Raw genomic sequence first — 18905 nt, forward strand, 5'->3', positions numbered from 1 at the left:
ATGCCATAGCTTACAATCACATTGAATGTACATACTTAATGTCAGTCTCATTATTTCCCATATAATACATAAACTACAAAGAAAATATATGCACTGTCTCAATTCAAAGTTCAGCTTTTCCCTTTAAATGTATCAAAGTGTTATAGCAAGTTACATGTAGTATACAAAAACTTTCATTCATCTTCTACATTTAATAATGAAGCACCCAGAACTCAACATAAACTGCAAATACTATACTTGTGATTTCCTTTCAGTGATTTCCTTGAAAGGAAATGTACCTGAGAAACCTAAACCACTTTAAGATGCTTATGTATAAGATTAAATTAGAACATTTCTGACACATGGGAACAGAATCTTAGAAACTGTTTTTAACTTCTCCCTTTTTCTTTTTGTTGACTCTTATGACACTCTTAGCTTCCACCATGTGAAACCATAAATAGATTTATCACCTGCCATTTTCTTCATACAGCTGTGAGGTTACAAAGAACAACTAGACCAAATAAGAAAATAATAGTGGGAGCAACTAAATTTCTGTTAACATTCAAACTTCTAAAGTAAACCAGTGAAGATCAAACTGAAAAAACAAGGAAATGCAAGCAAAAATGCACTGAAAGCTTTTGTTTGTTTTTTTTTTTTAATATTCCATGACTTTATTACTAAGAACTTGATAAAAAGCTGGAAACCCACAAGTTTAAATGATATTAGTAATTTTGATTAAAATCAGTGAAAAAAAACTCATTAAAGCAAAGGTGACTCTTGAAATACTGGATATACTAACCACAGTATTTCTGTATTCATGAAAACATAACACTTCAAAATGACCTACTTTAATAATAGTTAAAAAAAAAGAAAGAATATGAGCACTAACCCCCCCAACTCTACTGGTTTTATAAAACACCATCTACTTCTCAGAATTAGTAACAGACTCATGAAACTGAACCAATTTGTTCAACAGATGTTTCAGTTAACCCAAAGGAATTTTACTTTTCCATTGTAGAAACAGATCGCGCTGAATAAAATTCCACTATTATTAGCAGCTTTCAAAATATATTAGCTCAAAATTAGCTTCCATTTCCATCCCTTCTTTCTTTCACAGAGCAGAAAACATTTTCCATACCGGATTAGACCGTGCCACCAGAATAAAGTAGGCACATTGATAAAACAAATCGCCCTCCTCCTCCCCTCCCCTCCGCTCCCCGTTTTATGGGATATGCAGGAGCGGCCGAGTTTTTATTTTTCTTGGCGTTCCTCTCTCCACATTAGCTGATAATCTTCCCCATGTAGCCCTGCCAGCACACTGCCCCGCAGGCCCACAACACCCCTGCTGTTCCAGTCCCGTGCTTTTCTCCAGCGGGCTCTGCAAATTGTGTGATCCTTTCGTAATGTTGTGCTATTGCATCAGTCTAATTGCAACATAATTTTCAATGCTCTAGGTAATGCAAATAATTTTTTTTTTTTTAAACTTCTGCCCATAAAACACAGATTGTTTCCCCCCGCCGCTCTTCTCCCCCACCTCCCCCTTTTTTTTTTTTTTTGCTTATGTTTAAAGATTTAAAGAACAATGCACTGCACAGCGGTAGTCAAACAAAAATATCTCAGGTTTTCTTAGAAAGCAGCACTTAAATATATTGCTTGGCGCCTGGAGCATTACTGCAGCCTTTCACAGAGCCATATGTAGTAGATTCCCCATGAGCAGGCTGGAAGGGGAATGTGCATTCTTACTCTGTGTATTTAATATAATATTTAGCCATTATCAAAGCTTCATAGCTTTTACTGTCTCTCTCTCCTGCCATAGAGTAACAGCTTATCTGGCAAACACACTCACAATGTTTCTAGGCACTGAAGGCACGCTCTTGGTTAATTCATAAAACCTGATCTAATGTTAGATATTTTGCATTCAGGTTAGCTAAGTTAAAACAATATTTAGCTTAACTGTGCCTTGGCCAAAAAATTCGCTGTTATCTACTGATTACAACAGCATTGTGACTAGCTATGGACATCACACTGGGAAAAAACAAATCCTGAGCCTGAAGAAATGCAGATGAAATTCTGACCTCAAGCCATTCTGATAGTGGGCATTACAAACACTGTCTACTCTGTATCTGATACAATAACCAGGCACAAGAGACATGTGCCTAGGACGAATGGTGAATTTACGTATTATTCCAGTTTTATGTAAATATAATACCGTGATTCTGTGATTATCTTAGCTGGCAGCATCAAAAAAGGCTGTGCTTCTTGCACCCCAAATCGTATTACATGACACAAACATCTCCACTAAAACCAATCTGCAGAGGCAAGCACTCAAGGGAAATGTCAGAAGTTCTACAGAAACCTTACTTTGCCTTTGTTTGCTTCTGTGGCATGGTATACACCACAGTTATGTCACACCACTTCCACACCACCTCTACTTCATACAGTGAACAGAATTACCAATAATCAAAACAGTAACCTATTTTACTCTTGGTATCTGGCATATGTTCCAATACCAGATTTACTGCATGCTAGTCAGTTGGGGGTTCTTTGTTTGGGTTCTGGGGTTTTTTTAAGACATAACAAATAATTTCTCTGGGAATTCAAGGGTGCAGCTGAGTGCTTCATCAACTTAGTAGTTAGTCCTACTGTTGCTCTTTTACTCCTAACACAGAACAACTGTTAGAATTCTTGATTTCCTAACTGAAACAGTGACAGCTTTAAGGTCAAAATGATTCTCCAGTTCCAAAGACAACTTTGTCTAAAGATTGGCATAACTCAGACCTAACTTTTTCACAGCACTTAGCATTACATTGTGCTTTATACAGCACTTTCAAGCCTCAGCCCCCACCGCCTCACTCACAGTTATCAGTGCTCAGCACTTTTCCAGATCAGATCCAAAGATCTCAAGTCATCCGCAAGAAAGCAAGACACATCCAGTTAGCAAAAGACAAGGGAAAAGCCAGGATTTAGCGACTTACCAAGCATCACCCAGGAAGTCTGCAGCACAGCCAGGGAGAGAGTCCTGTTTGCCAAGGCAGCATGCAGCTGCACCACAACAGCTCCTGTCTCCCGCGATCCCCTGCCTCGCCCACCACACGCGTCCGGATTTCTGCTGGAAGTGAGGCAGGGGTACTACAGAGAAGAGCCTTCTCCACTGCATCAACCAGATTCATTCCCAAAGCAAGTCCATCCTGTGCAGGGAACAGAGCAGGGGTTCTGTGGAAAAAAAAAAACCCAAACAAAACCAACACATCAATAGACAGTTAAGTACTGTTAAATTGTAAGGCTTCCTCGTGAGGGACCAAATGAAAGATGCTTGCGAAGACAAGCTCAGTTTGACACTCCTTGACTTGGACACTGCCACACTGCAAAAATGTTTGCATTTGCCACTTCTTATAAGAAGAAATTGAGACACCAGACCTTGTGCGATGGGGTCACATTGACAGCTATAAAAAACAGCAGTGGCACTGAAATCTATGTGCCATGCAGCTCGTTTGGTGAAGAATTAAACTGCAAACACAAAATGATTCTCTGCATGGTGACTAGCCATAGGTGACATAAAAACATTCTCCAGGAGCTTCTACTGAAAGCAGAGAGTGTTTGTTTGTATTCAAAGATCTCTATAGAAAATAACCTTTCAGAACCAACACCTCTGCCTGTTTTCCTCAAGCCATATCCTCTGGCCCATGTGGATTATTCAAGACCCGGTCCTTTTTGTTCCTACCTTCAGCACCCTTTCCCAGACTCTCCTCATCCCCAGTCCCCAAGGCATTTAATCTCTTCTAGTTCAGACACTTCCAGGCTTGACTGACACTGCCACACTCTCCCTTGATGCCCCTTCCTTTGCTCTTCAGCACACCATCAAATTAACTCTCACTCCAGGTCTGTCTCCCCTCTTCACAGACTATGGCATTTTGGGGTTGGGACCATGCCAGGGCCCCGTAGGTCCATTTCTGTCTCTCAGCTGGTGGGGATAAAAGGCATCATTTTCCTCCCTCAGCTCAGCCTCCCCCTCCAGGCCATACAGCTCTCACATGCTCAAGACAGCACGCAAGAACTGTGATTTCTATAGAAGGTTACAGTTTGGTTAGATCTGAGATTTTCACAGTGCTGAGAAAGTCACAAAGCTGTGACTCATAAGCTGCTCTTCTTCCTCAGTGCCTATCACCAGCATTTCCCACACTGCCAACTAACTCCTAGTCCCTGTTTCAAAGGCAGGGACATGGAGCATTTCCAAAAACATAAAGCCAAACTACAATGAGAAATAACATTTTCCACACATTCTTACAAATAGCTAAATAATTTTGGCATTAAAAAACTTAGCTAGAGGCAAATGCTTAACCCCAAAGGCTAATGTTTTGCAGAGTTCTAAGAAACTTCAACCAGCATCCTATACTGAGAAGCACTGGGTATCCTTCCTTACTGCAGTTCCTGCCATTCCTCTTCCCACCCTTTATTACTTCCATCATTCTGTTCAGTGGATGTTCAGACATTAACACCTGAAACCATTGGTCACACTGAAGCCCAGCAGCTGTGGGTTAGCTGTGGATAGCATGGGAGGGAATGCCTTTGTCTTCACCCCTAATTTTGCTGCATGCCTAGAAACAATATTCAAACAGCATCCTCAGACAAAATCCTTCTTCCCCAGTGCCTATCACCAGCATTTCCCACGCTGCCAACTAATTCCTAGCCTCTGCTTCAGTCCAGCTATCATTTCTTTGGATGGCACTGTTTTCATCCTAGAGGTACCAATGCTTGCTGAAAAGGTACATCTGTTCACAGAACTATTCTAGGTCATGAAAACCTGAAGTAAAATGGGTTAGCTTCATTTCTCATGAAGGTCACAGATAGCTAACAGAGATAATTTAAGCAAATTCATTTTGCATTTGCACTAAATTAGGAGCAGTCGCATATCAGTTACAAAGAGGAAGGGTAACTTCATACAATACTATTGCTGATGATCATCTGTCCCTGCCTGGAGGGAAAATAACCTTCTGGTATGAAACTCTGTGGAAACTTTTTCTTCCCTTTATTTGGCAGTTACTTATCTCACCATGAAAAACTGAAGTAATATACAAAAGGAGAAAAAACTCTCAAAATAGACAACTCATTGCTTTAGAGCAAAATCCAATTTACAGACTTTTTTTCTTACTGAGCTCTTACCAGAAAACAAGACAACAATTTCTCTCTGGCTCTTGTAAATACTTCTGTACAAACATGGTCCAGATGAGAAGATGAAGAAAAGAGAAAAATAGAGCTCACAGATGGATCCAAATTATAGTATGGATTAAAAGCACTATGACATTTATTTTTCAATAAAGAATCATAATTTCCAAAGAATGACTGACTATTCCTATGAGACTGTACTTAGTCTAGAGACATCTGATGTACCTAATTTGCAAAAACCACTTACTAAGTACAGCAAAAAAAGTATGTGACCCACATGCAGGCTCCTGGAACATGAATGTTTGTGCTTATGAAAACAAACTGAGAAGATTCAACATCAGTGTAAAACATACATGCGTGTAAGACAAACATGCATTAAAAGCCCATAACAATAATTTTATTGTGCTTTGAATTCAATTTAAGTAATTAAAACTGGCTATCAAGCATCTGTAATAGCTAGATTTACTTATTTTGTAAGGCCAGAATAATTATCTCATCACTTAACTTACAGTTAAGATGAAAAATATAATTAGGTTGAACAGAAGTTCAGTACTTGCAATATGTAATAATGGAAACTACACAAAACTTCTTCCTTAAAAATAGGAGCAGAATTTCATGCACCATTTCATTTGGCAGAGTGTAACATATTTGCCATCAGCAAAAGACCTTTTCAATTAAGAAAAAGGTAAAGAAAGTATTTCCATTCATACAGCATTGCCCAGCTGATTAAAAGTATCACCCACTGGTAGTTACCTCTGAATTGTAAGCAACTATAATGCAGTGAGTTGCCAGTCCACTACACAGTGTTCTTAAAAACTCCTCTGAAATCCAGCAAATCTCCAAAAATACTGTTTGTTTAACATAAACCCATATAAGTTTGTCACTGAAATCACTGTTTATAGGCTAAATCACTACCTCAAGTAGAAAAGCTTTTGTCTAAAACAAATCATAAAACACTGGTAACACAAATGCTTTGCATTGCATTGAAAAGGCTCTAAGACTTCATGTATTTATTTATATAGCATTTGTGAAAATGTAAACACTTGGAAATATATAAAGGAAAAGGTGAGACTCAGTGCAGTGAGCTAATTATCAAAAAAACTGATTTTCCTTAGGATAAGTGTATTCTTACAAGGACTTAAGCCAGCTGGCTGAAGTGCACTGAATATTTCACCCAACATCAAAAATTCATCCAAGACCATTAATACATTGTAAAGTAAGGTTCTCTTTTTTGTTTGGTTGGCTTTTTAAGTAGTTTCTAGCATTTTTGAATATAAGTTATTTCCTGAAAAACTTTGGCAGCTTTTTGTTATTAATATAATTATCTCAAAAGCTACACTACAACAACATAGCATATTTGCTACCATCAACATACTCTCATATTTCATCAAGGATTCTTCTCTACGTGGTAAAAGTATTTCTGTTATTTAAGCTTTTTAGGTAAGCTGATTTTTAAATCATCATTTTGGAACATAATTCCCCACATTACTAGAATTTTCAATCATAAACATTCCCCAAATCATGCTTCCCTTTTTAATTTAAAGAAATATCTCAAATAATTGTAATATCCTATTTACCTACCACTACACTAACATCAACACAAAAACTACTTCATGCATTGATCAATATGTATGATGTAGTTTACTCTTTCATTTCAATCTGTTCAAATAATATGACACAATGAGCTCAGTATGAAACATTATGGTTCTTATGCAAATAAACAGACTCCCACATTAAAGTTACTACTCCACAATACATTGGCACACAGATGCTCACAGCTTGTCCTCACACTGAAAAGTACATTAAAATAGAACAGAAACCTTATACCTGTATTCCATTGATTTTATTGGCTTAGGGCACATTATTAAAAAAAAAAAAAAGAAATCTGAGTTGCAAATACTGACAACAGCACCTACAGCTTCCTACTGCTGTGGCACAGCATCCTTAATTTTGTGGTTCATTATGCTTTGAAAAGAAGCCCATATCTTGGAGACCAAATCTGACAAGAGATACACGAACACCACCCCCTCTACTGATGATGACCCCATCTCGCAGTAACTCTGTGAGTTGAAGGGAATTTAGCTAGAGCTGAATATTTTGAAGGTCAAACACCTCTTGCATTCTTCACCAAGCACCTAGGGAAACACTGGGTGAAAAGTAAGTCCAAGACTTTATGGTCATCAACTCATTTCTCCCATTGACTTTCTTAGGATTCACAGCAAACTCCAGCACCCCAAGTTCTGTTGTAACTGACTCAAGGCTTTAGTTGGTCATTTCACAAGAGCTCATTTTAGGCCAATATTTAAGCTCTACTCACTTCATGTACTCTACAACAGAATTTCCTTTTCTTAGTCTATGAATGACAGTGCCAAAAATACCTACAGAACAAACAGCAATAGGTATATAGTAGTCTGTTATCCATATAACACCAACTAAAATAAATTTACTTACACTCTATTAAATTTTCAAAATAATGCACTTGAGTCTCAGATTTGTGAAAACTGGAAGTTATACACTTCTGTGTGATTTTACAGTTTGTATTTTATTAAGTCAGAAAGTCATAAAACCAAAACTGAGCAACAGCCCAGATATAAGGATATCTCACACAGAAAGCTAACAAAAGTCCTCAGAGTACATTCAAATACACTCGAAATATTCTCTGACCACTGAACTGACTCTTGGGACATTCCTCTGAGTGAAGATGACTCCTGGAAAACACTGGGCATTACTGTACCAAAACAAACATTTTTAAGTTAGCCCTGTCTTATTATCATGGCTTAGAACAGGAATATACCTTGGCCATTTATTTTGTGAGCAAAGACCCATTTTTGTTACAGAGACTTATGGATAATTTTCAACTATGCTTTTATTTTCACCTAGGTAGCTTCCAGAAATTCAGAAATACATTATAAAATTCATACATCTGCCATAAACACAAGAAAATTCTCCATAGAGCAGAGAATAAAAAAACAAAACTGAGAAACTTTATTGCTCCTAAACAAACAAACTGCATGTCAGGGACAAGTTCCTAAACAAAACAGTAACTAAACTCTAATATATTGTTTGTGATATTCTTTGAATAAAATACCCTTTTTACACCATCTTGCTATTTCAGTAGTGTTTAGCTCCAGAAATGTGAGGCTTTAAGCCTGAAACTCACGATGAGAAGGAGCAGAGAATATTTTCTAACAGGCACTGTGTGAACAAATGTAGGTTTGGTGCCTCAGAGCTTGACAGCTCTCATATACTGGTTTCTCCTCTACCCCCTGGACTACATTTGTAGAACTTAATCTCCTTTTTGAGATCTGTTACTTGCACCCACAAATCCTTCCCCTCATGGAAATACCCTAAACACTGCCACATTATTTTGGACAGAAAATGTTTGAAGTGTGTTATTACACCAGGGTGCTAAGCCAACCTAAATGCTAACTATTATTAAAACATATTTGTGCTCCTGTCCCTTTCCTTACACTCATCTTATCCTTTAGTAAACCTATTCAGCTCATTAACCTGGAATAAAACACTTTATCTTGTAGATTAGTGAACTGAATCAAGGGTTGAGGGAAGTTTTACAGAGAGCAAAACTTGGGGGGGGGACAACATGTCAACCTGGCCAAGGCTGTGGAGAAGATGATGAGGAAAAGGACATTCTTTTCTAGAAATTACAGGTTTTTTGCTCCTACCAGATTAGTTCAATTCATCCAGCCACACCAAACCTTCTCCTCACCTCTTGATGCTTCTCCACTTTGCACAGATAAATTCTTAGAATCAGAAGCATAGAATTGGCTGGGTTGGAAGGTACCTCAGAGATCATCAAGTCCAACCCTTGAACCACCGTTGTGGTTGCTAGACCATGGCACTGAGTGCCACATCCAGTCTCTTTTTAAATATCTCCAGGAACGGAGAATCCACTACTTCCCTGGGCAGCCCATTCCAATGCTTGATCACTCTCTCCGTAAAGAAATTCTTTCTAATATCTAACCTAAACTTCCCCTGGCACAACTTAAGACCATGCCCTCTTGTCTTGTTGAAAGTCGTTTGGCAAAAGAGCCCAACCCCCCCTGGCTACACCCTCCTTTCAGGTAGTTGTAGAGAGTGATGAGGTCTCCCCCGAGCCTCCTCTTCTCCAGGCTGAACATCCCCAGCTCCCTCAGCCTCTCCTCATAGGGTCTGTGTTCCAGTCCCTTCACCAGCCTGGTTGCCCTCCTTTGGACCTGCTCCAGGACCTCGATATCCTTCCTGAACTGAGGGGCCCAGAACTGGACACAGTACTCGAGGTGTGGCCTCACCAGAGCTGAGTACAGGGGCCTTCCTAGCCTAAAGACTAGAAATCAGGCATGTTTGCAGTCAGGTCAGTGCATTTATCTAAACTAGACAACTCCTATGAAGCTTGTCCTAATGACTACTGCCATCTCCTGCCTCTCTCCTTCTGAGGGGGAAGAATCTCTGAATACCCCAAACAGCAGCTGCCAAACTAATCCACAGCCAACAGCCACAGTAAGAAGTCTATATAGCTAGATTAGCAGGACTGTACTGTACACTGTAATTATAAGCGCCTCAATTTCACAGGGTTACAGCAGTGAAAAAATTTAGTAACCAGGAAAATTTAGTAACTGGGAAGGGGTAACACCCTCGAGAATTTAGGGAAGCACCCAGTGCTAAAACTTGCCTGTCCTGAGTCCTTGTGCAAGAACTGAAGAAAGCCCCCAATTTAGTTGATGATCAGAACTAGCCCCATTCTGAATCTCTGCTCTCAGTGGTAATTCTGTCATCTTCAGCCAGTTTGTCAGAACACCATGAACACCACACACTTAAAACACTTCAAACTGGACAGTGCAGCAGTTAAGGAAAACAAACAGAAAAAAACCCCACAACTTCAGTGATTTGGCTCAAGTTGAGTGCCTGGGGTTTTTTTATTATTTTTTGATTTCTTGCCAAGCATCCTTTTTTTTTCCCCTCTTTCCTTTAAGCCAGCTCACTATGGAACCTGAATGTAGAAACAGCTTCTTTATCACATAGTATTCCCCAATGTGACATGGTTTTAACACTTAGGTACAGTCGAAGTTGCAATGCAGAAACAAATTATTATTATATATTAATCCAATTAATTTATCAGTCAAAAGAAAGCACAGTGTTTAAATACAAATTTAATATGAGAATTTTACCCAATTGACTAAAAATAATTATACACACATATAAAGCTATAAATCATATGTGATAAATATATACATAATTTCTAAAGCTGGTTAACAAACCTGCCCCCAAAATGTTACTGAATTATTCTAAAAATCATAACAGTTCCAATTTTATGACTAAATTTGATGACTCATTTTCTTTTTTGGCTCCAGGATCTTTTTAGAGACACCCTGAAAAATGAGGAAACAGCTTTTTCTCCTGCTGAACACAAATGGAGTAAGCTGAACCTCTCGCAAGAGAGAAAATATTTTAATTATTTCAAGTGTTCCTGAAGTGCAAGTGGAAGCAAATGGAAAAGCTGCCGTACCTACAGCTCAGCACAGCTACAGTCCACAGCTTTCAGCAAGCTCAAGTAATGCTCTCAGGTAAGGCAGGGTAAAAAGAAATCCAGACTACATATGAATTAAAGGAAGTAAAGAGCTTCACACTTCACTACAACCACTGGTCATGCTCAATAGTGCCCTGAACACCCCCATCCCACATTCCCACCCACCTCCATTCCACGACTGGTGACCCACCTTATCCGCTCCTTGAGTCACATGAGCACTACTCCTTCCTTCAGCCACTTTTTGGGAAGCTATGGGCTTTTTATATGACTGCAGCCCGACTGGTTTCTAACCAGGCAGGCCAGTTTTACTGCTGCCTTAATGACTGCAAATCAGGCGACTGAATTTTCCGGTTTTCCGAGTAGCCACTCCAGCAGGGAGTGTGTGGAAAAGCCAGTGCACACGCCTGGCCATGGCCCTGCAAGACTTCCAGCTCTTGCACTACATCTGTGCTGTACCCCTGGCACAGCTGGTACTACTGCACAAACACATCCAAGCATGCAAACCAATCTTTACACTCTCTCCTCTCCTCTCCCCTTTCCTCTTTTCTTTGACTGGTACACCAGTTTCTCCACTGGTACACCTATTTTTTTCTCTCACATGTCAGCAAGCTTGCCAGCCTCCCCAGCCTGCAAAACCTTTTGGATAAATCATTACCAGGGCTTCCCACCTCGCATTTTTTTCTACTCTCTCTTTCACTCCACTTCCTATGCACCCCAAATCCTCATTCCCCTCCAGCTTCCCTCTGTTCAAGCTCTTTCAGAGTGCCAACTTTGTGAGCTGCACTAGGAGGATGGGCAGAGAGGGAGCTGGGAGGTGTTATCAGCCACCATCAAATGGTTCTTTGATCTCCAGACAATTACAGAGCTGGACCTGCTAACCAGATGCAAGGGGGTCCTTCTTTCCCCCCATTTCTTCCTTCTGCATCCCAGACGGACAAAAAAACTGTCAACTTGAGTGCAAGGCCTTATAAACCAATTAAAGGTTTATTTTGAATTTAAAAAGAAGAAAAGGACTATTTCGCTTTTACAGGAGGGAATGTCAGAAAAAGTTTGTGAATTCTGAGACCTTGTAACAACTCCTATCTACTAAGGAGCTGTCTGAAAATATGCAATTTGATTGCTGCAGTTTAACAACACTTGAAGTTCTCATCACAATCATACATAATAGAAGAGAAGGTTTTTAAAGCTCCAAATATTAGACAAAAAGCATATGAGATTGTTTCAGTGCTTTCTACTAATTAATACTGCTTTTATTATGCAAGGCAAGAAAATTACAATTTTTTTTTCCCAAACTGGCAGTGAACAGCCAATTCAGTAAGCTGCGTTTTTGTTTTCTATGACAGGGCAGTGGAAAAATCTCTTTCATTTATTAGGTCTACAGAGACCAAAACTGGCCGGGTGTCAAACCTGCTTTGTAAAAGCCCAGATCCATTCAGCCATGTGTAGATTCCATAATTCTTTACAACCTGTTATCAGTATCAACTTCACAAAAGATGAACCTTCGGTGTCTTCCAACAAGTGTTACTGCAACCCTTTATAAAAGGGGGAAAAAACCTGAACTGACAGTTCAAAACAGAAAGGAGAAAAACTCCACTGGCAGTGCCAAATTAAATTCTTATTAAAATCTAAGATTTTTTTTTTTTTTTTTCTGGATGAGTTTTGTATAGAGACACAAAACAAGCTCTTTCACAGTGGTGGATAAGGAAGCTGGATAGCTATTTAAATTTTAATAACTTGACTGTTCCAAGCCCTACTGAGTGCATCTATGCTACTTAAAGTACCAGTTTCATCACCTCACCCACAACTGCAGGGTAGCCAGAACTTGTCATGGGGACAGACAGGGCGAGGCCTTCAGCTGGGGAGGTGCTGATGACACTCTGAGATAGAAAAATGAACTTTTCTTTGGAAGGATGGGATTTCAGGAAGGAAGGTGGAATCACTGACTTGCTTGTAACAACAAGGATAGATTCCTAGATGGCTTTGATGAACTGATTCAAATATGCTCCCTTGTTAAGAAGCTACTTCTCACATCAAATCAAGGAAATAGAGTAGAGCAGAAATATATCAACTATATCATCAACAAATCTATCAAATATAGAGTTAATAGTTGACTCTATTACTATATAATTACAGGGAAAACTATTAAACTTCACTTTTCAGTAAACATATCCAGCATCACATACTTTCTTTTTCTATGGCAGAAAAGTATGAATAACAGCACCCACAACATTTTATTAATCTCAGGCTTTAAAACTGTAAGAACTAATTATTCATTTTATTTAACTGAAATTTTCTTGCTATGCTAAGACTACTCTGTGTCTGTACTGACAGTGCTTGCATGAATTGTCTCTTTTCAAAATAATGGATTCTATTGCATTCTTTGAGATAAAAAGAACTGCAAACCAACTCACAAGTGTTTCACATTATTAAGTACTGTAAATAATTATTTTACTGTTGAAACAACTAATTCTTATGAAACATTTGGTACATTTCACATAAGCTAGAAGTCCAGTGTCCTCATTCTAGGTTTGCAAGGCTGTAAACCTCCATCTGACACAAACATGGATGTTAGCAGTCTTAACAACATTCTTCTCTGCAAACTACATGCATTTATCAATACAGATAAAACATGCAAACTTGTGCATTATTTTCTTCAAAGTTTGATTAAATCTGGAGCATCCTCAAGGTCTCCTGAAAGTGCGTGTGATTTTTATCACTGCCACATAAAGAGACCTTTTTAATACTCCTCACTATGCAGTCTACAGATCACAGGAGCTCAGAGACTCTGAACTTAGTTTTATTTGCACAGGAGAGCAGGAAATGTTACACAGCACCATTTCTCATATGGAGAAGGAGCAAGTCTGTACTACTCACACACAAATCTGCAACAATTCAAACTTTAACCAACTTGCTGACAGTTTCAGCTTAAGGAATAAAAATTTTATAAGTAAACAAACCCAGCATTCATGAGTACAATCTAGAAACAATTTAGCACTGTTTTAGGAATACAATGTGCAGATGTGGCTCATCTGTCTTCTAGAATGCTGCAGAACACTAAAACTCTTCTAATTTTTGTCCTTTGCTTGAAGCAAAACAGTGTTATGTAGCCTCTAAAATAGGGAGGGAGCTTTGGGGATGGGAAGGGTAGAGAATAGAAGGGTAAACTAGAGTGAGAACTGACACCATACTGGCATTAATTTATCAAAAGCCCCCTAAATTGTATTCATAGACTACGGCTTCACTAGCGAAGTCAGGCACATTCTCAATTACTAAGTAAAAAAGGCCATCCTGTACTTTTTATTTTGTACATGCACATGCAAAGGAAAAGTTTTGTTTCATCTGCTACCAAAACCATCATTCTGCAGTCAACACTTTTAATGAAATACAGACCAAAGGATTAGTCAGAGCAGAATCATGGAAAAACAAAGGAAATCTGTATGCAAATACAAGCCTACCACTTAACTAAACACAAGAATGAACCTTGCACGAGTACCTCTGAACAGTGTCCTTCCACTCACCCAAGCTCCACAGCAAGCAGCAGCAACTTTAGCAGCCACTGCCCTGCAGAAGATAGATAATACTAGTATGATTATTAAAGCCCTAATGTAAGTATTCTAAATAACAAATGTGCCAGAAATATCATCTGTATCTGTAAAAATCTTAGGAAGATTCTCTTTGTTTGTATGTTTGTTTTCAGGGAAGGAAGGAGCAGACAGGGAAGTGGTGGGGAAGGATGCTACAGAGGTGTAACCCAGCAGGGAAGACAAGTTCTTTGAAAGCTACAGCGTTACAAAAAAGCAAAGAAAATCAACTGATAGCGCCTATCAGAGGAAAACTCAGCTGTGATGATGAGCCAGAGGCTGGCCGAGGGAGGGGCATGAGTAGGGAGCATCATTAACGCTGCACTCCCTGCCAGCCCTGGCTCCGAAAAGGAGCAAGCAGCAACCCAATGCTTCCCGTGGCTTAACATTAGGCCAATCCCAGCTGGGGTTTTGCATGAGTAAATACGACTCTAGGAGTTTTTCTCAGAGGGTTATTTTTAAATACCTGACCATATGAGCTTCCTTGGAATAGGAAAAAAGGGGAGGCAAAACTAAACAGTCATTACATATATGTTTAAATATAACATTAAAAAAACCCACAAGATATTTAAACGGACTAGAAATGTTCACTTTCATTTTAATTTTAAAGCTGGCAATGGACCTGGACCAAAAAAAAAAGGTTATATTCTGACCAAGAGGCAGCAGAGTGGAGTTTCTAAAAGCAGTCTTTAACCAGTTCAGAGAGGGGGGGTTGGGGTGGGGGGACTCTTGCTCAAAATCTCTCACTTAGAAAAGTAGCAATTTGCGTTTGTTTTCATACTCAGAGATACACTCGAGCCACTCAGAGCTAGAAGGGAAAGCTCAAGCAGAAAAGTCGACCACAGAAATTCCACAAGTGGAGTATTGGCCTGTACAGAGTGCAGTTAACAGCAACGAAGCAACGGGAGGTACAACCCCGGGTTTTCTCAATACTAAGTTTCTTCCAAGTAGTATCTGCACTAATGCCAAAAAGACACTTGAAAGTCTTTATCTACCTCTGCTTCAAAACATAAACACATTTAGGTCAATGCAAATCGCCTCAAAAGATGCAGTGGGATGCTCAGAGAACACATGGTCACAAGCACCAAACATTATCAAGACAAAATGCATTAAAGAACCATTTTTTTGTTTAAAGAGAAAAGTATCTCGATCTCAATTAACCTAAAATCAATAGTCCCTTTCTATTTACTTGGTATTTTTTTAGCTATCACTATCAATGATGCATGCAAAAATCTGTCTGGCTCTGCCATAGTTCCAGTTAATTAACCATTTGCTGAAGTTCTTCTGAGCAAAATTATTTGCCAAAATTATCTTTTTATTTGTTAAACAAAGCTACCTTTTTAAGAGAGTGTTGTGACAAAGAAACAACAAAATTTCAGTATTAGAATTACATTATATGAGCTCAGTATATGGCAGTGTTAGCCACTGAAAGCAGCACTTCTTCCAGTAAGCACATTGTCTTTCATGGTTACTTTAATTACTTACTCTCATCTTCTCTTGGCTTTCTAACTTTGGATTTCTCTATCATTAGAAGGAACTGATTTTTTGCTTTCAAGAGAGATACACTTGCCTTGCATCTGGAGCAGTAGACAGAGGTACTTAAGTCTTCTTTTGAGTACTAACCCCCTAAAAACAAAGAAACAAACCCCCAAATCAACTCCTCCTTTCCCTAAACACAGCAACAGAAGAACACCCGAAAGACCCAACACCCAAGTGATACTGGTTAATACTTCCTAGTTTACTCGCTGTAATATTTTAATATTAAATACAACTTAATTTACTATGTGTGCACCTGGATTTCTCAATCTGCAGAGCTTCCCTTCACATGGCAGAGCACAGAAAATACTCTGCACTATCTGTCCCAGACTGGTTTCCTTTCTGCTACACACACGCCTTATATTTGAGATAATCTGATAACTCACATTTGCTTGTGTAGAAGAACTGCAGCTAATGAAGTTTTTGATTGTTTATTTGGGGGAGAAGGAGGAGGTACCTCAACTTTTAACCCAACTCCATTATGCTGTATGAACCTTTGCTACACTAGCCATTTGTAATTGTTCATTTCAGTTCCAAAGCAATGATTTTCTTTCTGAGCTTAGGAGATTTATCTCAAAGTACACAATTTCTTTAAAGAAAAAATAACAACAAAACAAAAACTACTTACCACAACACTCCCCCCCCCCCAGACACATAAGCATTCACTTCATGTGTACCATGTGTGCATTAATCATCCACAGAGACAGTGGATGTCTTGTATTTGAAATAACCCTACAGGTTCTAATCATGTCCCAGAACCCTTCAACTCAGGTAATAAATACATTTTGGGTTCCCTCACCCCAAAGACCAGACAAAAGGCTGAAGACAACAAACCAAGACTGACAATGCAATGAAATGTAACATTTAATATTTACAAGATCTGGAGTTCAAACGATTAATTAGCTTTCTTCAGAACTGTTTTATCTCTTAGTATTTATAACCAGTTACAAGATAATAGTTAATTTGGCTTCAGTGCAACAAATTATCCACAGGAGAATAAAGCCATTAAAAACACCTGCAGACAGCAAGTGGAAGTGATCCTAGGGCTACTTCTTTCTGCTATTACATTTGTCTCCAAGAGACACTGCTTCCTCTCCACCCATATAAAACTTCTCAGCTTTCAACAGAGTGAAGTTTCAAAACCATAAGAAGAAAAAGCATGAAAAAAGCTCACAAAATCCTTTAGCTCCATCAGAACCAGCTTTCACAGTAAGGGTTACAATCTCATTCACTTTGTTTCCATGTTAATGTACCCAGCCTCAAGTTCCTGAGTTAGGATTGTGCACACAGGACTTACTGCAGTACCCAGAAGTGTTGAGTGTAGAGTATTGTTGCCATAGGAGAACTTTCATCAGTAGTCGACCAGCTTCACTTACATCAACATTTGAGTTAAGGATCAGCTTTATGTCTCCTTCCAGCACAAGCAAAAGGCAGCACATAAATGTAAATGGTTATGGAAACTGAGGCACTTATTTCCCAAAGTACTTAGGCAACACTTATTTAAATATTCAAAGCACATCATCTCCTGACTCCAAAGTACAGCTTCTCCTTGAGAAGACTGAGCGCTCAGCATTTTCACAAATCAGCCCAAAGCTGATCACATGCTAGCAAGATGCATTTTTAGTGCCAACCTCCTAAAAAGCTGAATGACATGAGAGCACGACATGGGAAGTGGGTGGCAGAGCCCAGGGCAGAATTCAGTTCTTCAAAGAACTTGGTCAGGAGTCTATTTTCTGACTGCAATCCTTGCTCTGTTTCATTCTCACCCTCCATTTTCTCCTAGCAGTAAGACAGGAATCAAACAGCACTGCTATGAAGAATAGGCCCATTGTATGGCCTAAACACAACAGGGACCCAGTAATAAAATCATATGTGGTGGCACAGCTGAGGCCTGCGGCCTGATGAACAGACAGGCATGGAACTGAGCTATGCTTGAAGAAATTACTTGAATTTAGCCTCTTCTAACTCCTGCATCATAGGTTTTGCATCTTTAACATTGGGAAGTGTTTTCAGCCCATCATTTCTTAAGCTTTGGAAAAAGCAACAGCAACAATAATGAATTGTCACTCAGCATCACAACTGCAAGCATGATGAAGACAGGGAGAGCAAATACCTCAGTCCCAGAAAGAACCCCAAGCACACAGGGCAAGCAAAAGCAAGCAAGGCAACCAGCCTTAAACAAATGGGTTAATTTCATAGATGGTAAAAAGAGCAGATAGATGGCACACTTCTAATCTTTGTCTGCATTCCTAAGGAAGACTTTTTCTAAAACTATATTTTATCTAAAACCATATTCTTTTCCTAAAACTGTATTTCTAAAATCATTCTATTCTATTATTCTATCTTTAGGACAGCACGCAGTACCTACTGCGCAGTCTACTGGTTGGAACACTTCTCCAGCAGCTCAACCCAGCTCTCTCTCTTTTCTCAGACCCAGACCCCCCCCGCCAGCCTCCTGGGCAAACAGTGGAATAAGATATGTATTAAAAAAAAAAAGAAAGAAAAAAGAAAAAAAAAAAAGAAGTGCAGAACTAGTTCATGCAGATAATGCATTCATTTCAGAAAAGAAGCTGAGCGAAGCACAAGTATACTTGTTAAGGACATCTTCCAATGTTTCATCAATTGACATTGAAGCATTTTAAAGCTAATACCCTGGCCAAGTTTCTGTCCTTGTTGTTGGGACATAAAAAAAAAACCAAAAAAAGGCATTACAAAATATGTATTTTCTTCACCACCACCCCCTCTCCCTAAACCTTCACTCCCAAGTATACAATCTACAGAACTGTTAAAAAAGACACCAAACAGTTTTAACCAGTCTCCTTCACAAAAACAGCTAGAAATTTTCCACTGAAAAATACAGAAAAAGTATTTATTCAGCTTTAGGTAGACACCTAGCACAAAAATGCTGATAAAAATGGAAGCAACTGAAAATCAGATTTTATATTTATGTGGAGATCTATCAGCATAGGTATTAGATGAGCAGTTTGGCTGCAAATATCACCTTGTCCAACTCTTTTCCCCTTTAATGTGGGCTGTCAACTTTACAGGCCACAATTTTTAATGCACTGAGTTTTAGTTATATATATGTATATGTTTCTACATGTTTATATATTTTGCATATA

At 38.9% G+C, this 18905-nt stretch overlaps 1 protein-coding gene across 4 annotated transcripts in view; it reads right to left on the minus strand.

Moving 5' to 3' along the window:
• The window catches only part of NCOA2 (nuclear receptor coactivator 2), a 187872-nt gene that overhangs the window by 114428 nt on the left and 54539 nt on the right, over nucleotides 1-18905 (minus strand). For all 4 annotated transcript variants that reach the window (XM_030444120.1, XM_030444118.1, XM_030444119.1 and 1 more), the window contains exon 3: nucleotides 2955-3192. The gene's annotated coding sequence lies outside the window, so the exon portion shown is untranslated. The remainder of the gene's footprint in view (nucleotides 1-2954; nucleotides 3193-18905) is intronic.

The sequence above is a fragment of the Calypte anna genome, chromosome 2 (assembly GCF_003957555.1).
Source record: "Calypte anna isolate BGI_N300 chromosome 2, bCalAnn1_v1.p, whole genome shotgun sequence".
NCBI classification, from domain to species: Eukaryota; Metazoa; Chordata; class Aves; order Apodiformes; family Trochilidae; genus Calypte; species Calypte anna.